Consider the following 20,171-nt stretch of genomic DNA (forward strand, 5'->3'; position numbering starts at 1 on the left):
TTTACCAAGGGTAACAGGAGAAATTGGACTGCAAAAGTTATTGTGCAATTTGTCCTGACTACGCTGATACCTGATATGTGGGGGGGAACCACTGTTTCGGCGCATGGCAGAGCTCAGAATGGAAGGAGCGCCGTTTGACTTTTTCAATGCAAAATTGGCTGGAATTCAGATCGGACGCCATGTCACGTTTGGCGAGCCCCTGATGTACCTAAACAGTGGAAACCCCCCCAAGTGACCCCATTTTGGAAACTAGACCCCCCAAGGAACTTATCTAGATATGTGGTGAGAACTTTGAACCCACAAGGGCTTCACAGAAGTTTATAACGTACAGCGGTACAATTAAAAAATCATATTTTTTCCACAAAAATGATCTTTTCACCCACAATTTTTATTTTTCCAAGGGTAACAGGACCCTAAAAGTTTTTGTGCAATTTGTCCTGAGTACGCTGATACCCCATATGTGGGTGTAAATGACTATTTGGGCGCATAGCAGAGCTCGGAAGGGAAGCAGCGCCATTTGACGTTTTTGGCTAGAATTGAGATCGGACACCATGTCGCGATTGGAAAACCCCTGATGTACCAAAACAGTGGAAACCCCCCACAAATGACACCATTTTGGAATCTAGACCCCCCAAGGAACTTATCTAGATGTGTGGTGAGAACTTTGAACCCCCAAGGGCTTCACAGAAGTTTATAACGTACAGCAGTACAATTAAAAAATCATATTTTTTCCACAAAAATGATCTTTTCACCCTCAATTCTTATTTTTCCAAAAGTAACAGGACCCTAAAAGATATTGTGCAATTTATCCTGAGTACGCTGATACCCCACATGTGGGTGTAAACCACTATTTGGGCGTATGGCAGAGCTCGGAAGGGAAGCAGCGCCATTTGACGTTTTTGGCTGGAATTGAGATCGGACACCATGTCGCATTAGGAAAGCCCCTGATGTACCAAAACAGTAGAAACCCCCCACAAATGACACCATTTTGGAAACTAGACCCCCCAAGGAACTTATCTAGATGTGTGGTGAGCACTTTGAACCCCCCAGTGCTTCACTGAAGTTTATAACGTCCGGGCGTGAAAATAAAAAAATCGTATTTTTTCCACAAACATGATCTTTTAGTCCCCATTTTTTTATTTTCCCAAGGGTAACAGGAGAAATTGGACCCCAAAAGTTGTTGTCCAATTTGTCCTGAGTACGCTGATACCTCATATGTGGGAGAAAACTACTGTATGGGCACACGTCGGGGCTCGGAAGGGAAGTAGTGACGTTTTGGAATGCAGACTTTGATGGAATGGTCTGCGGGTGTCATGTTGCGTTTGGAGAGCCCCTGATGTACCTAAACAGTGGAAACCCCCCACAAGTGACCCCATTTTGGAAACTAGACCCCCTAATGAACTTATCTAGATGTGTGGTGAGCACTTTGAACCCCCCCAGTGCTTCACAGAAGTTTATAACGACCGGGCGTGAAAATAAAAAAATCGTATTTTTTCCACAAACATGATCTTTTAGTCCCCATTTTTTTATTTTCCCAAGGGTAACAGGAGAAATTGGACCCCAAAAGTTGTTGTCCAATTTGTCCTGAGTACGCTGATACCTCATATGTGGGAGAAAACTACTGTATGGGCACACGTCGGGGCTCGGAAGGGAAGTAGTGACGTTTTGGAATGCAGACTTTGATGGAATGGTCTGCGGGTGTCATGTTGCGTTTGGAGAGCCCCTGATGTACCTAAACAGTGGAAACCCCCCACAAGTGACCCCATTTTGGAAACTAGACCCCCTAATGAACTTATCTAGATGTGTGGTGAGCACTTTGAACCCCCCAGTGCTTCACAGAAGTTTATAACGACCGGGCGTGAAAATAAAAATATTGTATTTTTTCAACAAACATCATCTTTTAGTCCCCATTTTTTTTATTTTCCCAAGGGTAACAGGAGAAATTGGACCCCAAAAGTTGTTGTCCAATTTGTCCTGAGTACGCTGATATCTCATATGTGGGAGAAAACTACTGTATGGGCACACGTCGGGGCTCGGAAGGGAAGTAGTGACGTTTTGGAATGCAGACTTTGATGGATTGGTATGCGGGTGTCATGTGCGTTTGGAGAGCCCCTGATGTACCTAAACTATTGAAACTCCCCACAAGTGACCCCATTTTGGAAACTAGACCCCCCACGGAGCTTATCTAGATGTGTGGAGAGCACTTTGAACCCCCAAGTGCTTCACAGAAGTTTATAACGCCTGGGCGTGAAAATAAAAAAAACATTTTTTTCCGCAAAATTATATTTTTGCCCCGAGTTTTTTATTTTCCTAAGGGTAACAGGAGAAATTGGACCCCAAAAGTTGTTTTGTAATTTGTCCTGAGTAGGCTGATACCCTACATGTGGGGGTAAAACACTGTTTGGGCACATGGCAGAGCTTGGAAGGGAAGGAGCACCATTTGACTTTTTCAACGCAGAATTGGCTGGAATTGAGATCAGACGCCATGTTGCCTTTGGAGAGCACCTGATGTGCCCAAACAGTGGAAACCCCCAATTATAACTCCAACCCTAACCTCAACACACCCCTAACCCTAATCTGAGCCCTAGCCCTAACCCTATCCCTAACCCTAACCCTAGCCCTAACCCTAGCCCTAACCCTAACCCTAGCCCTAACCCTAACCCTAGCCTTAACCCTAGCCCTAGCCCTAACCCTAGCCCTAACCCTAGCCCTAACCCTACCCTAACCCTAACCCTAGCGGGAAAATGGAAATAAATACATTTTCTTTTAGTTTTATTATTTTTCTCTAACTAAGGGGGTGATAACGGGGGGTTTGATTTACGATTTATGGCGGTTTTTATGTTTGGCGGCTGTCGCACGCTAAAAGACGCTTTTTATTGTAAAAATAGTTTTTGCATCACCACATATTGTGAGCTATAATTTTTCCATATTTTGACCCACCGAGTCATGTGAGGTCTTATTTTTTGCGGGACGAGTTGACGTTTTTATTGGTACCATTTTCGGGCACGTGACATTTTTTGATCGCTTTTTATTCCGATTTTTGGGATGCAGAATGAACAAAAACCAGCTTTTCATGAATTTCTTTTGGGGGGTGCGTTTACACCGTTCCGCGTGCGGTAAAATTGATAACGCGTTTTTATTCTCCGGGTCAGTACGGTTACAGCGATACCTCATTTAGGTCGTTTTTTTATGTTTTGTCGGTTTTTTGCAATGAAAACAATTTTATATAAAAAATAATTATTTTTGTATCGCTTTATTCTGCGAGCTATAACTTTTTTATTTTTTTGCGGATGATGCTGTATGGTGGCTCGTTTTTTGCGGGACAAGATGACGTTTTCAGCGGTACCATGGATATTTATATGCGTCTTTTTGATCGCGCGTTATTGCACTTTTTGTTCGGTGGTATGATAATAAATCATTATTTTTTGCTTCGTTTTTTATTTTTATTTTTTAAGGGGTTCGCTAAAACGGTTAACTAATGGGACAGTTTTATAGGGCAGGTCATTACGGACGCGGCGATACCAAATATGTGTACTTTTATTGTTTTTTTTTTTTTTATTTTCAAAAAATGGATTTATTGGGGAATATTTTTTTTTTTTTAACTAATTTATTTAGCGATTTTTTTTAAATTATTTTTAACACTTTTTTTTTTTTTTTTTTTACTTTATTACCTTGTCCCAGGTGGGACATCACTGTCCTGTGACAGATCGCTGATCTGTCACATCACAGATCACTGTGACAGATCAGCGATCTGTCACAGGCACTGCTGCAGACTTCCTCATGCCTGCGCTTTGCAGGCACTGAGGAAGCCAGCTTCCTCAGGCCCCCGAAGGCCCCCGTAGCCATCTTGGATCCGGGGGCCTGTAGGGAAAGAGCCCCCCGCAGCAGCGCTGCACATTGCGCTGCCGTGGGGGGCTCAGGGAAGCACGGAGGGAGCCCCCTCCCTGCCGATGCTTCCCTTTAACCCCCGGTACACCGTGATCGTGTTTGATCGCGGTGTGCAAGGGGTTAACGTGTCGGGGGCGGTCCGTGACCGCCCCTGACACATTGTGCCGGGTGTCAGCTATGATAATTAGCTGACACTCGGCCGCGATCAGCGGCGCTCACCACGTGGGCGCCGCTGATCGCGATGACGTAATATTCCGTCCATGGTAATTAGGTCCATGGTCACATGGACGGAATATTACGTCAATTGTAGGTAAGGGGTTAAATGGGTTCAACAACAGAAAGAAGGAATGAGTGGGTGGGGTTTTGGTGGGAGACTGTACTCTGGGGCTGATGGGAGATGCCTCTCATTTGAATATTGTAGCAGTGGATGGCCTTCTTCCAGGCAGCGGGACAGGTGACTCTCTGGCAGCAAGATGGAGCTGAACACGGAGCAGCCTGCGGAAGATGGGCTGTGTGTTCCCGTTTTTGTTTTTCCATAGCCAAACCACGCACCCACTTCTAGGTGGTCTTCCTGGGCCAAATGAGGGCTGTGCCCATGGTGGTAGGTCAGGAGGAAGCCCTTGCCCAGTATACTCTGGCTTCTCTTCAGAAAGTAAAAATCTTTTGCCTTTTACTAAAGATTTCCGTGGAGAGAAGCAAAACTGAGTTTTGTGTCAATTTTTACACGCTCCAGCTTGCTGGGGCTTCCTTAAATGGGTTCAAAAACAGAATGAAGGAATGAGTGGGTGGGGTTTTGGTGGGAGACTGTACTCTGGGGCTGATGGGAAATGCCTCTCATTTGAATATTGTAGCAGTGGATGGCCTTCTTCCAGGCAGTGGGACATGTGACTCTCTGGCTGCAGGATGGAGCTGAACACGGAGCAGCCTGCGGAAGATGGGATGTGTGTTGCCGTTTTTGTTTTTCCATAGCCAAACCACGCACCCACTTCTAGGTGGTCTCCCTTGGCCAAATGAGGGCTGCGGCCATGGTGGTAGGTCAGGAGGAAGCCCTTGCGCAGTATACTCTGGCTTTTCTTCAGAACGTAAAAATCTTTTGCCTTTTACCAAAGATTTCTGTGGAGAGAAGCAAAACTGAGTTTTGTTGCAATTTTTGCACGCTCCAGCTTGCTGGGGCTTCCTTAAATGGGTTCAACAACAGAATGAAGGAATGAGTGGGTGGGGTTTTGGTGGGAGACTGTACTCTGGGGATGCTGGGAAATGTCTCTCATTTGAATATTGTAGCAGTGGATGGCGTTCTTCCAGGCAGCGGGACAGGTGACGATCTGGAAGCAAGATGGAGCTGAACACGGAGCAGCCTGCGGAAAATGGGCTGTGTGTTGCCGTTTTTGTTTTTCCATAGCCAAACCACGCACCCACTTCTAGGTGGTCTCCCTGGGCCAAATGAGGGCTGTGCCCATGGTGGTAGGTCAGGAGGAAGCCCTTGCCCAGTATACTCTGGCTTCTCTTCAGAACGTAAAAATCTTTCGCCTTTTACTAAAGATTTCAGTGGAGTGAAGCAAAACTGAGTTTTGTGGCAATTTTTGCACGCTCCAGCTTGCTCGGGCTTCCTTAAATGGGATCAACAACAGAAAGAAGGAATGAGTGGGTGGGAGACTGTACTCTGGGGCTGCTGGGAAATGTCTCTCATTAGAATATTATAGCAGTGGATGGCCTTCGTCCAGGCAGCGGGACATGTGACTCTCTGGCAGCAGGATGGAGCTGAACACGGAGCAGCCTGCAGAAAATGGGCTGTGTGTTGCCGTTTTTGTTTTTCCATAGCCAAACCACGCACCCACTTCTAGGTGGTCTCCCTGGGCCAAATGAGGGCTGTGCCCATGGTGGTAGGTCAGGAGGAAGCATTTGCCCAGTATACTCTGGTTTCTCTTCAGAAGGTAAAAATCTTTCGCCTTTTACTAAAGATTTCCGTGGAGAGAAGTAAAACTGAGTTTTGTGGCAATTTTTGCACGCTATAGCTTGCTGGGGCTTCCGTAAATGGGTTCAACAAAAGAAAGAAGGAATGAGTGGGTGGGGTTTTGGTGGGAGACTGTACTCTGGGGCTGATGGGAAATGCCTCTCATTTGAATATTGTAGCAGTGGATGGCCTTCTTCCAGGCAGCGGGACATGTGACTTTCTGGCAGCAGGATGCAGCTGAACACAGAGCATCCTGCGGAAAATGTGCTGTGTATTGCCGTTTTTGTTTTTCCATAGCCAAACCACGCACCCACTTCTAGGTGGTCTCCCTGGGCCAAATGAGGGCTGTGCCCATGGTGGTAGGTCAGGAGGAAACCCTTGCCCAGTATACTCTGGCTTCTCTTCAGAACGTAAAAATCTTTCGCCTTTTACTAAAGATTTCCGTGGAGAGAAGCAAAACTGAGTTTTGTGGCAATTTTTGCACGCTCCAGCTTGCTGGGGCTTTCTTAAATGGGTTCAACAACAGAATGAAGGAATGAGTGGGTGGGGTTTTGGTGGGAGACTGTACTCTGGGGCTGCTGGGAAATGTCTCTCATTTGAATATTGTAGCAGTGGATGGCCTTCTTCCAGGCAGCGGGACATGTGACTCTCTGGCAGCACGATGGAGCTAAACACGGAGCAGCCTGCGGAAAATGGGCTGTGTGTTGCCATTTTTGTTTTTTCATAGCCAAACCACGCACCCACTTCTAGGTGGTCTCCCTGGGCCAAATGAGGGCTGTGCCCATGGTGGTAGGTCAGGAGGAAGCCTTTGCCCAGTATGCTCTGGCTTCTTTTCAGAACGTAAAAATCTTTCACCTTTTACTAAAGATTTCCGTGGAGAGAAGCAAAACTGAGTTTTGTGGCAATTTTTGCATGCTCCAGCTTGCTGGGGCTACCTTAAATGGGTTCAACAACAAAATGAAGGAATGAGTGGGTGGGGTTTTGGTGGGAGACTGTACTCTGGGGCTGATGGGAGATGCCTCTCTTTTGAATATTGTAGCAGTGGATGGCCTTCTTCCAGGCAGCGGAACAGGTGACTCTCTGGCAGCAAGATGGAGCTGAACACGGAGCAGCCTGCGGAAAATGGGCTGTGTGTTCCCGTTTTTGTTTTTCCATAGCCAAACCACGTACCCACTTCTAGGTGGTCTCCCTGGGCCAAATGAGGGCTGTGCCCATGGTGTTAGGACAGGAGGAAGCCCTTGCCCAGTATACTCTGGCTTCTCTTCAGAACGTAAAAATTTTTCGCCATTTACTAAAGGTTACCGTTGAGAGAAGCAAAACTGAGTTTTGTGGCAATTTTTGCACGCTCCAGATTGCTGGGGCTTCCTTAAATGGGTTCAACAACAGAATGAAGGAATGAGTGGGTGGGTTTTGGTGGGAGACTGTACTCTGGGGCTGCTGGGAAATGTCTCTCATTTGAATATTGTAGTAGTGGATGGCCTTCTTCCAGGCAGCGGGACATGTGACTCTCTGGCAGCACGATGGAGCTGAACACGGAGCAGCCTGCGGAAAATGGGCTGTGTGTTGCCGTTTTTCTTTTTCCATAGCAAAACCACGCACCCACTTCTAGGTGGTCTCCCTGGGCCAAATGAGGGCTGTGCCCATGGTGGTAGGACAGGAGGAAGCCCTTGCCCAGTATACTCTGGCTTCTCTTCAGAACGTAAAAATCTTTCGCCTTTTACGAAAGATTTCCGTGGAGAGAAGCAAAACTGAGGTTTGTGGCAATTTTTGCATGCTCCAGCTTGCTGGGGCTTCCTTAAATGGGTTCAACAACAGAATGAAGGAATGAGTGGGTGGGGTTTTGGTAGGAGACTGTACTCTGGGGCTGCTGGGAAATGTCTCTCATTTGAATATTGTAGCAGTGGATGGCTTTCTTCCAGGCAGCGGGAGAGGTGACGATCTGGCAGCAAGATGGAGCTGAACATGGAGCAGCCTGCGGAAAATGGGCTGTGTGTTGCCGTTTTTGTTTTTCCATAGCCAAACCACGCACCCACTTCTAGGTGGTCTCCCTGGGCCAAATGAGGGCTGTGCCCATGGTGGTAGGTCAGGAGGAAGCCCTTGCCCAGTATTCTCTGGCTTCTCTTCAGAACGTAAAAATCTTTCTCCTTTTACTAAAGATTTCCGTGGAGAGAAGGAAAACTGAGTTTTGTGGCAATTTTTGCATGCTCCAGCTTGCTGGGGCTTCCTTAAATGGGTTCAATAACAGAATGAAGGAATGAGTGGGTGGGGTTTTGGTGGGAGACTGTACTCTGGGGCTGCTGGGAAATGTCTCTCATTTTAATATTGTAGCAGTGGATGGCCTTCTTCCAGGCAGCGCGACATGTGACTCTATGGCAGCACGATGGAGCTGAACACGGAGCAGCCTGCGGAAAATGGGCTGTGTGTTGCCGTTTTTGTTTTTCCATAGCCAAACCACGCACCCACTTCTAGTTAGTCTCCCTGGGCCAAATGAGGGCTGTGCCCATGGTGGTATGTCAGGAGGAAGCCATTGACCAGTATACTCTGCCTTTTCTTCAGAACGTAAAAATCTTTCGCATTTTACTAAAGATTTCCGTGGAGAGAAGCTAAACTGAGTTTTCTGGCAATTTTTACACGCTCCAGCTTGCTGGGGCTTCCTTAAATGGGTTCAACAACAGAATGAAGGAATGAGTGGGTGGGGTTTTGGTGGGAGACTGTACTCTGGGGCTGATGGGAAATGCCTCTCATTTGTATATTGTAGCAGTGGATGGCCTTCTTCCAGGCAGCGGGACATGTGACTCTCTGGCAGCAGGATGCAGCTGAACACAGAGCATCCTGCGGAAAATGTGCTGTGTGTTGCCGTTTTTGTTTTTCCATAGCCAAACCACGCACCCACTTCTAGGTGGTCTCCCGGGCCAAATGAGGGCTGCGTCCATGGTGGTAGGTCTGGAGGAAGCCCTTGCCCAGTATACTCTGGCTTTTCTTCAGAACGTAAAAATCTTTTGCCTTTTACTAAACATTTCCGTGGAGAGAAGCAAAACTGAGTTTTGTGGCAATTTTTGCACGCTCCAGCTTGCTGGGGCTTCCTTAAATGGGTTCAACAACGGAATGAGTGGGTGGGGTTTTGGTGGGAGACTGTACTCTGGGGCTGCTGGGAAATGTCTCTCATTTGAATATTGTAGCAGTGGATGGCCTTCTTCCAGGCAGCGGGACATGTGACTCTCTGGCAGCACGATGGAGCTGAACACGGAGCAGCCTGCGGAAAATGGGCTCTGTGTTGCCATTTTTGTTTTTCCATAGTCAAACCACGCACCCACTTCTAGGTGGTCTCCCTGGGCCAAATGAGGGCTGTGCCCATGGCGGTAGGTCAGGAGGAAGCCTTTCCCCAGTATACTCTGGCTACTTTTCAGAACGTAAAAATCTTTCACCTTTTACTAAAGATTTCCGTGGAGAGAAGCAAAACTGAGTTTTGTGGCATTTTTTGCACGCTCCAGCTTGCTGGGGCTACCTTAAATGGGTTCAACAACAGAATGAAGGAATGAGTGGGTGGGGTTTTGGTGGGAGACTGTACTCTGGGGCTGATGGGAGATGCCTCTCATTTGAATATTGTAGCAGTGGATGACCTTCTTCCAGGCAGCGGGACAGGTGACTCTCTGGCAGCAAGATGGAGCTGAACACGGAGCAGCCTGCGGAAAATGGGCTGTGTGTTCCCGTTTTTGTTTTTCCATAGCCAAACCACGCACCCACTTCTAGGTGGTCTTCCTGGGCCAAATGAGGGCTGTGCCCATGGTGGTAGGTCAGGAGGAAGCCCTTGCCCAGTATACTCTGGCTTCTCTTCAGAAAGTAATAATCTTTTGCCTTTTACTAAAGATTTCCGTGGAGAGAAACAAAACTGAGTTTTGTGGCAATTTTTGCACGCTCCAGCTTGCTGGGGCTTCCTTAAATGGGTTCAACAACAGAAGGAAGGAATGAGTGGGTGGGTTTTGGTGGGAGACTGTACTATGGGGCTGCTGGGAAATGTCTCTCATTTGAATATTGTAGCAGTGGATGGCGTTCAGCGGGACAGGTGATGATCTGGCAGCAAGATGGAGCTGAACACGGAGCAGCCTGCGGAAAATGGGCTGTGTGTTGCCGTTTTTGTTTTTCCATAGCCAAACCACGCACACACTTCTAGGTGGTCTCCCTGGGCCAAATGAGGGCTGTGCCCATGGTGGTAGGTCAGGAGTCAGCCCTTGCCCAGTATACTCTGATTTTTCTTCAGAACGTAAAAATCTTTCGCCTTTTACTAAAGATTTCCATGGAGAGAAGCAAAACTGAGTTTTGTGGCAATTTTTGCACGCTCTAGCTTGCTGGGGCCTCCTTAAATGGGTTCAACAACAACACAATGAAGGAATGAGTGGGTGGGGTTTGGTGGGTGACTGTACTCTGGGACTGCTGGGAAATGACTCTCATTTGAATATTGTAGCAGTGGATGGCCTTCTTCCCGGCAGTGGGACATGTGACTCTCTGGCAGCAGGATAGAGCTGAACGCGGAGCAGCCTGCGGAAAATGGGCTGTGTGTTGCCGTATTTGTTTTTCCATAGCCAAACCACGCACCCACTTCTAGGTGGTCTCCCTGGGCCAAATGAGGGCTGTGCCCATGGTGGTAGGCCAGGAGGAAGCCCTTGCACAGTATACTCTGGCTTCTCTTTAGAACGTAAAAATCTTTCGCCTTTTACTAAAAATTTCCGTGGAGAGAAGCAAAACTGAGTTTTGTGGCAATTTTTGCACGCTCCAGCTTGCTGGGGCTTTCTTAAATGGGTTTAACAACAGAATGAAGGAATGAGTGGGTGGGGTGTTGGTGGGAGACTGTACTCTGGGGCTGCTGGGAAATGATTCTCATTTGAATATAGTAGCCATGGATGGCCTTTTTTCAGTCAGCGGGACACGTGACGCTCTGGCAGCAGGATGGAGCTGAACACGGAGCAGCCTGCGGAAAATGGGCTGTGTGTTGCCTTTTTTGTTTTTCCATCGCCAAACCACGCACCCACTTCTAGGTGGTCTCCCTGGGCCAAATGAGGGCTGCGGCCATGGTGGTAGGTCAGGAGGAAGCCCTTGCGCAGTGTACTCTGGCTTTTCTTCAGAACGTAAAAATCTTTTGCTTTTTACTAAAGATTTCCGTGGAAAGAAGCAAAACTGAGTTTTTTGGCAATGTTTGCACATTCCAGCTTGCTGGGGCTTCCTTAAATGGGTTCAACAACAGAATGAAGGAATGAGTGGGTGGGGTTTTGGTGGGAGACTGTACTCTGGGGCTGATGGGAAATGTCTCATTTGAATATTGTAGCAGTGGATGGCCTCCTTCCAGGCAGCGGGACATGTGACTCTCTGGCAGCACGATGGAGCTGAACACGGAGCAGCCTGCGGAAAATGGGCTGTGTGTTGCCGTTTTTGTTTTTCCATAGCCAAACCACGCACCACTTCTAGGTGGTCTCCCTGGGCCAAATGAGGGCTGTGCCCATGGTGGTAGGTCAGGAGGAAGCCCTTGCTCAGTATTCTCTGGTTTTTCTTCATAACTTAAAGATCTTTCGCCTTTTACTAAAAATTTCCGTGGAGAGGAGCAAAACTGAGTTTTGTGTCAATTATTGCACGCTCCAGCTTGCTGTGGCTTCCTTAAATGGGTTCAACAGCAGAATGAAGGTATGTGTGTGGGGTTTTTGGTGGGAGACTGAGCTGTGGCGTTGCCGGAAAATGGCCCTCATTTGTATATAGTAGCCGTGGATGGCCTTCTTTCAGTCAGCGGGACACGTGACGCTCTGGCAGCAGGTTGGAGCTGAACACGTAGCAGCCTGCGGAAAATGGGCTGTGTGTTGCCGTTTTTGTTTTTCCATCGCCAAACCAAGCACCCACTTCTAGGTGGTCTCCCTGGGCCAAATGAGGGCAGCGGCCATGGTGGTAGGTCAGGAGGAAACCCTTGCCCAGTATTCTCTGGCTTCTATTCAGAACGTAAAAATCTTTCGCCTTTTACTAAAGATTTCCGTGGAGAGAAGCAATACTGAGTTTTGTGGCAATTTTTCCACGCTCCAGCTTGTAGTGGCTTTCTTAAATGGGTTCAACAAGAGAATGAAGGAATGAGTGGGTGGGGTTTTGGTGGGAGACTGTACTCTGGGGCTGCTGGGAAATGTCTCTCATTTGAATTGCGGTGGATAGCAGTGGATGGCGTTCTTCCAGGCAGCGGGACAGGTGACGATCTGGCAGCAATATGGAGCTGAACACGGAGCAGCCTGCCGAAAATGGGCTGTGTGTTGCCGTTTTTGTTTTTCCATAGCCAAACCACGCACCCACTTCTAGGTCGTCTCCCTGGGCCAAATGAGGGCTGTGCCCATGGAGGTAGGTCAGGAGGAAGCCCTTGCCCAGTATACTCTGGCTTTTCTTCAGAACGTAAAAATCTTTCGCCTTTTACTAAAGATTTCCGTGGAGAGAAGCAAAACTGAGTTTTGTGGCAATTTTTGCATGCTCCAGCTTGCTGGGGTTTCCTTAAATGGGTTCAACAACAGAATGAAGGAATGAGTGGGTGGGGTTTTGGTGGGAGACTGTACTCTGGGGCTGCTGGGAAATGTCTCTCATTTGAATATTGTAGCAGTGGATGGCCTTCTTTCAGGCAGCGGGACAGGTGACGATCTGGCAGCAAGATGGAGCTAAACACGGAGCAGCCTGCGGAAAATAGGCTGTGTGTTTCCATTTTTGTTTTTCCATAGCCAAACCACGCACCCACTTCTAGGTGGTCTCCCTGGGCCAAATGAGGGCTGTGCCCATGGTGGTAGGTCAGGAGTCAGCCCTTGCCCAGTATACTCTGGCTTCTCTTCAGAACGTAAAAATCTTTCGCCTTTTACTAAAGATTTACGTGGAGAGAAGCAAAACTGAGTTTTGTGACAATTTTTGCACGCTCCAGCTTGCTGGGGCCTCCTTAAATGGGTTCAACAACAACACAATGAAGAAATGAGTGGGTGGGGTTTTGGTGGGTGACTGTACTCTGGGACTGCTGGGAAATGTTTCTCATTTGAAAATTGTAGCAGTGGATGGCCTTCTTCCCCGCAGCGGGACATGTGACTCTCTGGCAGCAGGATGGAGCTGAACACGGGCAGCCTGCGGAAAATGGGCTGTGTGTTGCCGTTTTTGTTTTTCCATAGCCAAACCACGCACCCACTTCTAGGTGGTCTCCCTGGGCCAAATGAGGGCTGTGCCCATGGTGGTAGGTCAGGAGGAAGCCCTTGCCCAGTATACTCTGGCTTTTCTTCAGAACATAAAAATCTTTCGCCTTTTACTAAAGATTTCCGTGGAGAGAAGCAAAACTGAGTTTTGTGGCAATTTTTGCACGCTCCAGCTTGCTGGGGCTTCCTTAAATGGGTATAACAACAGAAGGAAGGAATGAGTGGGTGGGGTTTTGGTGGGAGACTGTACTCTGGGGCTGCTGGGAAATGTTTCTCATTTGAATATAGTAGCCGTGGATGACCTTTTTTCAGTCAGCGGGATACGTGACGCTCTGGCAGCAGGATGGAGCTGAACATGGAGCAGCCTGCGGAAAATGGGCTGTGTGTTGCCGTTTTTGTTTTTCCATCGCCAAACCACGCACCCACTTCTAGGTGGTCTCCCTGGGCCAAATGAGGGCTGCGGCCATGGTGGTATGTCAGGAGGAAGCCCTTGCGCAGTATACTCTGGCTTTTCTTCAGAACGTAAAAATCTTTCGCCTTTAATTAAAGATTTCCGTGGAGAGAAGCAAAACTGAGTTTTTTGGCAATTTTTGCACGTTCCAGCTTGCTGGGTCTTCCTTAAATGGGTTCAACAACAGAATGAAGGAATGAGTGGGTGGGGTTTTGGTGGGAGACTGTACTCTGGGGCTGCTGGGAAATGTCTCTCATTTGAATATTGTAGCAGTGGATGGCCTTCTTCCAGGCAGCGGGACATGTGACTCTCTGGCAGCAGGATGGGGCTGAACACGGAGCAGCCTGCGGAAAATGGGCTGTGTGTTGCCGTTTTTGTTTTTCCATAGCCAAACCACGCACCCACTTCTAGGTGGTCTCCCTGGGCCAAATGAGGGCTGCGGCCATGGTGGTAGGTCTGGAGGAAGCCCTTGTGCAGTATTTTGGCTTTTGTTCAGAATGTAAAAATCTTTCGACTTTTACTAAAGATTTCCGTGGAGAGAAGCAAAACTGAGTTTTGTGGCAATTTTTGCATGCTCCAGCTTGTTGGGGCTTCCTTAATTGGGTTCAACAACAGAAAGAAGGAATGAGTGGGTGGGGTTTTGGTGGGAGACTGTAGTCTGGGGCTGCTGGGAAATGTCTCTCATTTGAATATTGTAGCAGTGGATAGCGTTCTTCCAGGCAGCGGGACAGGTGACGATCTGGCAGCAAGATGGAGCTGAACACGGAGCAGCCTGCGGAAAATGGGCTGTGTGTTGCCGTTTTTGTTTTTCCATAGCCAAACCACGCACCCACTTCTAGGTGGTCTCCCTGGGCCAAATGAGGGCTGTGCCCATGGTGGTAGGTCAGGAGGAAGCCCTTGCCATATATACTCTGGCTTCTCTTCAGAATGTAAAAATCTTCCGCTTTTTACTAAAGAGTTCCGTGGAGAGAAGCAAACCTGAGTTTTGTGGCAATTTTTGCATGCTCCAGCTTCCTGGGGCTTCCTTAAATGGGTTCAACAACAGAATGAAGGAATGAGTGGGTGGGGTTTTGTTGGGAGACTGTACTCTGGGGCTGCTGGGATCTGTCTCTCATTTGAATATTGTAGCAGTGGATGGCCTTCTTCCAGGCAGCGGGACATGTGACTCTCTGGCAGCACGATGGAGCTGAACACGGAGCAGCCTGCGGAAAATGGGCTGTGTGTTGCTGTTTTTGTTTTTCCATAGCCAAAGCACGCACCCACTTCTAGGTGGTCTCCCTGGGCCAAATGAGGGCTGTGCCCATGGTGGTAGGTCAGGAGGAAGCCCTTGCCCAGTATACTCTGGCTTCTCTTCAGAACGTAAAAATCTTTCGCCTTTTACTAAAGATTTCCGTGGAGAGAAGCAAAACTGAGTTTTGTGGCAATTTTTGCACGCTCCAGCTTGCTGGGGCTTCCTTAAATGGGTTCAACAACAGAATGAAAGAATGAGTGGGTGGGGTTTTGGTGGGAGCCTGTACTCTGGGGCTGATGGGAAATGCTTCTCATTTGAATATTGTAGCAGTGGATGGCCTTCTTCCAGGCAGCGGGACATGTGACTCTCTGGCAGCAGGATGGAGCTTAACACAGAGCAGCCTGCGGAAAATAGGCTGTGTGTTGCCGTTTTTTGTTTTTCCATAGCCAAACCACGCACCCACTTCTAGGTGGTCTCCCTGGGCCAAATGCGGGCTGCGGCCATGGTGGTAGGTCAGGAGGAAGCCCTTGCGCAGTATACTCTGGCTTTTCTACAGAACGTAAATATCTTTTACCTTTTACTAAAGATTTCCGTGGAGAGAAGCAAAACTGAGTTTTGTGCCAATTTTTGCACGCTCCAGCTTGCTGGGGCTTCCTTAAATGGGTTTAACAACAGAATGAAGGAATGAGTGGGTGGTGTTTTGGTGGGAGACTGTACTCTGGGGCTGCTGGGAAATGTTTCTCATTTGAATATAGTAGCCGTGGATGGCCTTTTTTCAGTCAGCGGGACACGTGACGCTCTGGCAGCAGGATGGAGCTGAACACGGAGCAGCCTGCGGAAAATGGGCTGTGTGTTGCCGTTTTTGTTTTTCCATCGCCAAACCACGCACCCACTTCTAGGTGGTCTCCCTGGGCCAAATGAGGGCTGCGGCCATGGTGGTAGGTCAGGAGGAAGCCCTTGCGCAGTATACTCTGGCTTTTCTTCAGAACGTAAAAATCTTTCGCCTTTTACTAAAGATTTCTGTGGAGAGAAGCAAAACTGAGTTTTTTGGCAATTTTTGCACGTTCCAGCTTGCTGGGGCTTCCTTAAATGGGTTCAACCACAGAATGAAGGAATGAGTGGGTGGGATTTTGGTGGGAGACTGTACTCTTGGGCTGATGGGAAATGTCTCATTTGAATATTGTAGCAGTGGATGGCCTCCTTCCAGGCAGCGGGACATGTGACTCTCTGGCACCACGATGGAGCTGAACACGGAGCAGCCTGCGTAAAATGGGCTGTGTGTTGCCGTTTTTGTTTTTCCATAGCCAAACCAAGCACCCACTTCTAGGTGGTCTCCCTGGGCCAAATGAGGGCTGTGCCCATGGTGGTAGGTCAGGAGGAAGCCTTTGCTCAGTATTCTCTTGTTTTTCTTCATAACTTAAAAATCTTTCGCCTTTTACTAAAAATTTCCGAGGAGAGGAGCAAAACTGAGTTTTGTGTCAATTTTTCCACGCTCCAGCTTGCTGTGGCTTCCTTAAATGGGTTCAACAACAGAATGAAGGTATGTGTGTGGGGTTTTTGGTGGGAGACTGAGCTGTGGCGTTGCGGGAAAATGGCCCTCATTTGAATATAGTAGCCGTGGATGGCCTTCTTTCAGTCAGCGGGACACGTGACGCTCTCGCAGCAGGATGGAGCTGAACACGGAGCAGTCTGCGGAAAATGGGCTGTGTGTTGCCGTTTTTGTTTTTCCATCACCAAACCAAGCACCCACTTCTAGGTGGTCTCCCTGGGCCAAATGAGGGTTGTGCCCATGGTGGTAGGTCAGGAGGAAGCCCTTGCCCAGTATTCTCTGGCTTCTCTTCAGAACTTAAAAATCTTTCGCCTTTTACTAAAGATTTCCGTGGAGAGAAGCAATACTGAGTTTTGTGGCAATTTTTCCACGCTCCAGCTTGTAGTGGCTTCCTTAAATGGGTTCAACAACAGAATTAAGGAATGAGTGGGTGGGGTTTTGGTGGGAGACTGTACTCTGGGGCTGCTGGGAAATGTCTCTCATTTGAATATTGTAGCAGTGGATGGCGTTCTTCCAGGCAGCGGGACAGGTGACGATCTGGCAGCAAGATGGAGCTGAACACGGAGCAGCCTGCGGAAAATGGGCTGTGTGTTGCCGTTTTTGTTTTTCCATAGCCAAACCACGCACCCACTTCTAGGTGGTCTCCCTGGGCCAAATGAGGGCTGTGCCCATGGTGGTAGGTCAGGAGGAAGCCCTTTCCCAGTATACTCTGGCTTCTCTTCAGAACGTAAAAATCTTTCGCCTTTTACTAAAGATTTCCGTGAAGAGAAGCAAAACTGAGTTTTGTGGCAATTTTTGCATGCTCCAGCTTGCTTGGGCTTCCTTAAATGGGTTCAACAACAGAATGAGGGAATGAGAGGGTGGGGTTTTGGTGGGAGACTGTACTCTGGGGCTGCTGGGAAATGTCTATCATTTGAATATTGTAGCAGTGGATGGCCTCCTTCCAGGCAGCGGGACATGTGACTCTCTGGCAGCACGATGGAGCTGAACACGGAGCAGCCTGCGGAAAATGGGCTGTGTGTTGCCGTTTTTGTTTTTCCATAGCCAAACCACGCACCACTTCTAGGTGGTCTCCCTGGGCCAAATGAGGGCTGTGCCCATGGTGGTAGGTCAGGAGGAAGCCCTTGCTCAGTATTCTCTGGTTTTTCTTCATAACTTAAAAATCTTTCGCCTTTTACTAAAAATTTCCGTGGAGAGGAGCAAAACTGAGTTTTGTGTCAATTATTGCACGCTCCAGCTTCCTGTGGCTTCCTTAAATGGGTTCAACAGCAGAATGAAGGTATGTGTGTGGGGTTTTTGGTGGGAGACTGAGCTGTGGCGTTGCCGGAAAATGGCCCTCATTTGTATATAGTAGCCGTGGATGGCCTTCTTTCAGTCAGCGGGACACGTGACGCTCTGGCAGCAGGTTGGAGCTGAACACGTAGCAGCCTGCGGAAAATGGGCTGTGTGTTGCCGTTTTTGTTTTTCCATCGCCAAACCAAGCACCCACTTCTAGGTGGTCTCCCTGGGCCAAATGAGGGCAGCGGCCATGGTGGTAGGTCAGGAGGAAACCCTTGCCCAGTATTCTCTGGCTTCTATTCAGAACGTAAAAATCTTTCGCCTTTTACTAAAGATTTCCGTGGAGAGAAGCAATACTGAGTTTTGTGGCAATTTTTCCACGCTCCAGCTTGTAGTGGCTTTCTTAAATGGGTTCAACAAGAGAATGAAGGAATGAGTGGGTGGGGTTTTGGTGGGAGACTGTACTCTGGGGCTGCTGGGAAATGTCTCTCATTTGAATTGCGGTGGATAGCAGTGGATGGCGTTCTTCCAGGCAGCGGGACAGGTGACGATCTGGCAGCAATATGGAGCTGAACACGGAGCAGCCTGCCGAAAATGGGCTGTGTGTTGCCGTTTTTGTTTTTCCATAGCCAAACCACGCACCCACTTCTAGGTCGTCTCCCTGGGCCAAATGAGGGCTGTGCCCATGGAGGTAGGTCAGGAGGAAGCCCTTGCCCAGTATACTCTGGCTTTTCTTCAGAACGTAAAAATCTTTCGCCTTTTACTAAAGATTTCCGTGGAGAGAAGCAAAACTGAGTTTTGTGGCAATTTTTGCATGCTCCAGCTTGCTGGGGTTTCCTTAAATGGGTTCAACAACAGAATGAAGGAATGAGTGGGTGGGGTTTTGGTGGGAGACTGTACTCTGGGACTGCTGGTAAATGTCTCTCATTTGAATATTGTAGCAGTGGATGGCCTTCTTTCAGGCAGCGGGACAGGTGACGATCTGGCAGCAAGATGGAGCTAAACACGGAGCAGCCTGCGGAAAATAGGCTGTGTGTTTCCATTTTTGTTTTTCCATAGCCAAACCACGCACCCACTTCTAGGTGGTCTCCCTGGGCCAAATGAGGGCTGTGCCCATGGTGGTAGGTCAGGAGTCAGCCCTTGCCCAGTATACTCTGGCTTCTCTTCAGAACGTAAAAATCTTTCGCCTTTTACTAAAGATTTACGTGGAGAGAAGCAAAACTGAGTTTTGTGACAATTTTTGCACGCTCCAGCTTGCTGGGGCCTCCTTAAATGGGTTCAACAACAACACAATGAAGAAATGAGTGGGTGGGGTTTTGGTGGGTGACTGTACTCTGGGACTGCTGGGAAATGTTTCTCATTTGAAAATTGTAGCAGTGGATGGCCTTCTTCCCCGCAGCGGGACATGTGACTCTCTGGCAGCAGGATGGAGCTGAACACGGGCAGCCTGCGGAAAATGGGCTGTGTGTTGCCGTTTTTGTTTTTCCATAGCCAAACCACGCACCCACTTCTAGGTGGTCTCCCTGGGCCAAATGAGGGCTGTGCCCATGGTGGTAGGTCAGGAGGAAGCCCTTGCCCAGTATACTCTGGCTTTTCTTCAGAACATAAAAATCTTTCGCCTTTTACTAAAGATTTCCGTGGAGAGAAGCAAAACTGAGTTTTGTGGCAATTTTTGCACGCTCCAGCTTGCTGGGGCTTCCTTAAATGGGTATAACAACAGAAGGAAGGAATGAGTGGGTGGGGTTTTGGTGGGAGACTGTACTCTGGGGCTGCTGGGAAATGTTTCTCATTTGAATATAGTAGCCGTGGATGACCTTTTTTCAGTCAGCGGGATACGTGACGCTCTGGCAGCAGGATGGAGCTGAACATGGAGCAGCCTGCGGAAAATGGGCTGTGTGTTGCCGTTTTTGTTTTTCCATCGCCAAACCACGCACCCACTTCTAGGTGGTCTCCCTGGGCCAAATGAGGGCTGCGGCCATGGTGGTATGTCAGGAGGAAGCCCTTGCGCAGTATACTCTGGCTTTTCTTCAGAACGTAAAAATCTTTCGCCTTTAATTAAAGATTTCCGTGGAGAGAAGCAAAACTGAGTTTTTTGGCAATTTTTGCACGTTCCAGCTTGCTGGGTCTTCCTTAAATGGGTTCAACAACAGAATGAAGGAATGAGTGGGTGGGGTTTTGGTGGGAGACTGTACTCTGGGGCTGCTGGGAAATGTCTCTCATTTGAATATTGTAGCAGTGGATGGCCTTCTTCCAGGCAGCGGGACATGTGACTCTCTGGCAGCAGGATGGAGCTGAACACGGAGCAGCCTGCGGAAAATGGGCTGTGTGTTGCCGTTTTTGTTTTTCCATAGCCAAACCACGCACCCACTTCTAGGTGGTCTCCCTGGGCCAAATGAGGGCTGCGGCCATGGTGGTAGGTCTGGAGGAAGCCCTTGCGCAGTATTTTGGCTTTTGTTCAGAATGTAAAAATCTTTCGACTTTTACTAAAGATTTCCGTGGAGAGAAGCAAAACTGAGTTTTGTGGCAATTTTTGCATGCTCCAGCTTGCTGGGGCTTCCTTAATTGGGTTCAACAACAGAAAGAAGGAATGAGTGGGTGGGGTTTTGGTGGGAGACTGTAGTCTGGGGCTGCTGGGAAAT

The 20,171-nt window shown here is 48.4% G+C and overlaps 37 non-coding genes across 37 annotated transcripts; all 37 read left to right on the forward strand.

Moving 5' to 3' along the window:
• Window positions 1-4,517: 4,517 nt before the first annotated feature.
• Window positions 4,518-4,633, forward strand: LOC141065019 (U5 spliceosomal RNA). Its single transcript, XR_012226172.1, has one exon. It is a non-coding gene; the product is annotated as a U5 spliceosomal RNA (small nuclear RNA).
• Window positions 4,634-4,947: 314 nt separating this feature from the next.
• On the forward strand, window positions 4,948-5,063 carry LOC141063702 (U5 spliceosomal RNA). The gene has a single exon (XR_012224987.1). It is a non-coding gene; the product is annotated as a U5 spliceosomal RNA (small nuclear RNA).
• A 314-nt stretch (window positions 5,064-5,377) lies between these two features.
• Window positions 5,378-5,493, forward strand: LOC141064197 (U5 spliceosomal RNA). The gene has a single exon (XR_012225431.1). It is a non-coding gene; the product is annotated as a U5 spliceosomal RNA (small nuclear RNA).
• A 303-nt stretch (window positions 5,494-5,796) lies between these two features.
• LOC141064351 (U5 spliceosomal RNA) lies at window positions 5,797-5,912 on the forward strand. Its single transcript, XR_012225570.1, has one exon. It is a non-coding gene; the product is annotated as a U5 spliceosomal RNA (small nuclear RNA).
• Window positions 5,913-6,226: 314 nt separating this feature from the next.
• Window positions 6,227-6,342, forward strand: LOC141064125 (U5 spliceosomal RNA). Its single transcript, XR_012225366.1, has one exon. It is a non-coding gene; the product is annotated as a U5 spliceosomal RNA (small nuclear RNA).
• A 314-nt stretch (window positions 6,343-6,656) lies between these two features.
• Window positions 6,657-6,772, forward strand: LOC141063966 (U5 spliceosomal RNA). The gene has a single exon (XR_012225224.1). It is a non-coding gene; the product is annotated as a U5 spliceosomal RNA (small nuclear RNA).
• Window positions 6,773-7,086: 314 nt separating this feature from the next.
• On the forward strand, window positions 7,087-7,202 carry LOC141064722 (U5 spliceosomal RNA). The gene has a single exon (XR_012225907.1). It is a non-coding gene; the product is annotated as a U5 spliceosomal RNA (small nuclear RNA).
• Window positions 7,203-7,515: 313 nt separating this feature from the next.
• On the forward strand, window positions 7,516-7,631 carry LOC141063801 (U5 spliceosomal RNA). The gene has a single exon (XR_012225076.1). It is a non-coding gene; the product is annotated as a U5 spliceosomal RNA (small nuclear RNA).
• A 314-nt stretch (window positions 7,632-7,945) lies between these two features.
• LOC141064323 (U5 spliceosomal RNA) lies at window positions 7,946-8,061 on the forward strand. Its single transcript, XR_012225546.1, has one exon. It is a non-coding gene; the product is annotated as a U5 spliceosomal RNA (small nuclear RNA).
• Window positions 8,062-8,375: 314 nt separating this feature from the next.
• On the forward strand, window positions 8,376-8,491 carry LOC141064258 (U5 spliceosomal RNA). Its single transcript, XR_012225487.1, has one exon. It is a non-coding gene; the product is annotated as a U5 spliceosomal RNA (small nuclear RNA).
• A 313-nt stretch (window positions 8,492-8,804) lies between these two features.
• On the forward strand, window positions 8,805-8,920 carry LOC141064002 (U5 spliceosomal RNA). The gene has a single exon (XR_012225257.1). It is a non-coding gene; the product is annotated as a U5 spliceosomal RNA (small nuclear RNA).
• A 306-nt stretch (window positions 8,921-9,226) lies between these two features.
• On the forward strand, window positions 9,227-9,342 carry LOC141064256 (U5 spliceosomal RNA). Its single transcript, XR_012225485.1, has one exon. It is a non-coding gene; the product is annotated as a U5 spliceosomal RNA (small nuclear RNA).
• A 314-nt stretch (window positions 9,343-9,656) lies between these two features.
• LOC141064152 (U5 spliceosomal RNA) lies at window positions 9,657-9,772 on the forward strand. The gene has a single exon (XR_012225390.1). It is a non-coding gene; the product is annotated as a U5 spliceosomal RNA (small nuclear RNA).
• A 305-nt stretch (window positions 9,773-10,077) lies between these two features.
• LOC141064597 (U5 spliceosomal RNA) lies at window positions 10,078-10,193 on the forward strand. Its single transcript, XR_012225794.1, has one exon. It is a non-coding gene; the product is annotated as a U5 spliceosomal RNA (small nuclear RNA).
• Window positions 10,194-10,509: 316 nt separating this feature from the next.
• On the forward strand, window positions 10,510-10,625 carry LOC141063655 (U5 spliceosomal RNA). The gene has a single exon (XR_012224945.1). It is a non-coding gene; the product is annotated as a U5 spliceosomal RNA (small nuclear RNA).
• A 314-nt stretch (window positions 10,626-10,939) lies between these two features.
• On the forward strand, window positions 10,940-11,055 carry LOC141064672 (U5 spliceosomal RNA). The gene has a single exon (XR_012225861.1). It is a non-coding gene; the product is annotated as a U5 spliceosomal RNA (small nuclear RNA).
• A 311-nt stretch (window positions 11,056-11,366) lies between these two features.
• LOC141064755 (U5 spliceosomal RNA) lies at window positions 11,367-11,482 on the forward strand. Its single transcript, XR_012225937.1, has one exon. It is a non-coding gene; the product is annotated as a U5 spliceosomal RNA (small nuclear RNA).
• A 313-nt stretch (window positions 11,483-11,795) lies between these two features.
• On the forward strand, window positions 11,796-11,911 carry LOC141064508 (U5 spliceosomal RNA). Its single transcript, XR_012225712.1, has one exon. It is a non-coding gene; the product is annotated as a U5 spliceosomal RNA (small nuclear RNA).
• Window positions 11,912-12,230: 319 nt separating this feature from the next.
• Window positions 12,231-12,346, forward strand: LOC141065062 (U5 spliceosomal RNA). Its single transcript, XR_012226210.1, has one exon. It is a non-coding gene; the product is annotated as a U5 spliceosomal RNA (small nuclear RNA).
• A 314-nt stretch (window positions 12,347-12,660) lies between these two features.
• LOC141063764 (U5 spliceosomal RNA) lies at window positions 12,661-12,776 on the forward strand. The gene has a single exon (XR_012225043.1). It is a non-coding gene; the product is annotated as a U5 spliceosomal RNA (small nuclear RNA).
• A 316-nt stretch (window positions 12,777-13,092) lies between these two features.
• On the forward strand, window positions 13,093-13,208 carry LOC141063616 (U5 spliceosomal RNA). Its single transcript, XR_012224910.1, has one exon. It is a non-coding gene; the product is annotated as a U5 spliceosomal RNA (small nuclear RNA).
• Window positions 13,209-13,522: 314 nt separating this feature from the next.
• LOC141064448 (U5 spliceosomal RNA) lies at window positions 13,523-13,638 on the forward strand. Its single transcript, XR_012225658.1, has one exon. It is a non-coding gene; the product is annotated as a U5 spliceosomal RNA (small nuclear RNA).
• A 312-nt stretch (window positions 13,639-13,950) lies between these two features.
• LOC141064684 (U5 spliceosomal RNA) lies at window positions 13,951-14,066 on the forward strand. The gene has a single exon (XR_012225872.1). It is a non-coding gene; the product is annotated as a U5 spliceosomal RNA (small nuclear RNA).
• Window positions 14,067-14,380: 314 nt separating this feature from the next.
• On the forward strand, window positions 14,381-14,496 carry LOC141064730 (U5 spliceosomal RNA). Its single transcript, XR_012225914.1, has one exon. It is a non-coding gene; the product is annotated as a U5 spliceosomal RNA (small nuclear RNA).
• A 314-nt stretch (window positions 14,497-14,810) lies between these two features.
• On the forward strand, window positions 14,811-14,926 carry LOC141064137 (U5 spliceosomal RNA). The gene has a single exon (XR_012225377.1). It is a non-coding gene; the product is annotated as a U5 spliceosomal RNA (small nuclear RNA).
• Window positions 14,927-15,241: 315 nt separating this feature from the next.
• Window positions 15,242-15,357, forward strand: LOC141064275 (U5 spliceosomal RNA). The gene has a single exon (XR_012225502.1). It is a non-coding gene; the product is annotated as a U5 spliceosomal RNA (small nuclear RNA).
• A 314-nt stretch (window positions 15,358-15,671) lies between these two features.
• Window positions 15,672-15,787, forward strand: LOC141063754 (U5 spliceosomal RNA). The gene has a single exon (XR_012225034.1). It is a non-coding gene; the product is annotated as a U5 spliceosomal RNA (small nuclear RNA).
• A 312-nt stretch (window positions 15,788-16,099) lies between these two features.
• On the forward strand, window positions 16,100-16,215 carry LOC141064794 (U5 spliceosomal RNA). The gene has a single exon (XR_012225971.1). It is a non-coding gene; the product is annotated as a U5 spliceosomal RNA (small nuclear RNA).
• A 313-nt stretch (window positions 16,216-16,528) lies between these two features.
• LOC141064488 (U5 spliceosomal RNA) lies at window positions 16,529-16,644 on the forward strand. The gene has a single exon (XR_012225695.1). It is a non-coding gene; the product is annotated as a U5 spliceosomal RNA (small nuclear RNA).
• A 314-nt stretch (window positions 16,645-16,958) lies between these two features.
• Window positions 16,959-17,074, forward strand: LOC141064936 (U5 spliceosomal RNA). Its single transcript, XR_012226096.1, has one exon. It is a non-coding gene; the product is annotated as a U5 spliceosomal RNA (small nuclear RNA).
• Window positions 17,075-17,387: 313 nt separating this feature from the next.
• Window positions 17,388-17,503, forward strand: LOC141064718 (U5 spliceosomal RNA). The gene has a single exon (XR_012225903.1). It is a non-coding gene; the product is annotated as a U5 spliceosomal RNA (small nuclear RNA).
• Window positions 17,504-17,816: 313 nt separating this feature from the next.
• LOC141064509 (U5 spliceosomal RNA) lies at window positions 17,817-17,932 on the forward strand. Its single transcript, XR_012225713.1, has one exon. It is a non-coding gene; the product is annotated as a U5 spliceosomal RNA (small nuclear RNA).
• A 319-nt stretch (window positions 17,933-18,251) lies between these two features.
• On the forward strand, window positions 18,252-18,367 carry LOC141065063 (U5 spliceosomal RNA). The gene has a single exon (XR_012226211.1). It is a non-coding gene; the product is annotated as a U5 spliceosomal RNA (small nuclear RNA).
• Window positions 18,368-18,681: 314 nt separating this feature from the next.
• LOC141063765 (U5 spliceosomal RNA) lies at window positions 18,682-18,797 on the forward strand. Its single transcript, XR_012225044.1, has one exon. It is a non-coding gene; the product is annotated as a U5 spliceosomal RNA (small nuclear RNA).
• Window positions 18,798-19,113: 316 nt separating this feature from the next.
• On the forward strand, window positions 19,114-19,229 carry LOC141063617 (U5 spliceosomal RNA). The gene has a single exon (XR_012224911.1). It is a non-coding gene; the product is annotated as a U5 spliceosomal RNA (small nuclear RNA).
• A 314-nt stretch (window positions 19,230-19,543) lies between these two features.
• Window positions 19,544-19,659, forward strand: LOC141064449 (U5 spliceosomal RNA). Its single transcript, XR_012225659.1, has one exon. It is a non-coding gene; the product is annotated as a U5 spliceosomal RNA (small nuclear RNA).
• Window positions 19,660-19,971: 312 nt separating this feature from the next.
• Window positions 19,972-20,087, forward strand: LOC141064700 (U5 spliceosomal RNA). Its single transcript, XR_012225887.1, has one exon. It is a non-coding gene; the product is annotated as a U5 spliceosomal RNA (small nuclear RNA).
• The last annotated feature ends 84 nt before the right edge of the window (window positions 20,088-20,171 follow it).

Source organism: Dendrobates tinctorius, unplaced genomic scaffold, assembly GCF_039654945.1.
Source record: "Dendrobates tinctorius isolate UK_male_01 unplaced genomic scaffold, ASM3965494v1 ptg000250l, whole genome shotgun sequence".
NCBI classification, from domain to species: Eukaryota; Metazoa; Chordata; class Amphibia; order Anura; family Dendrobatidae; genus Dendrobates; species Dendrobates tinctorius.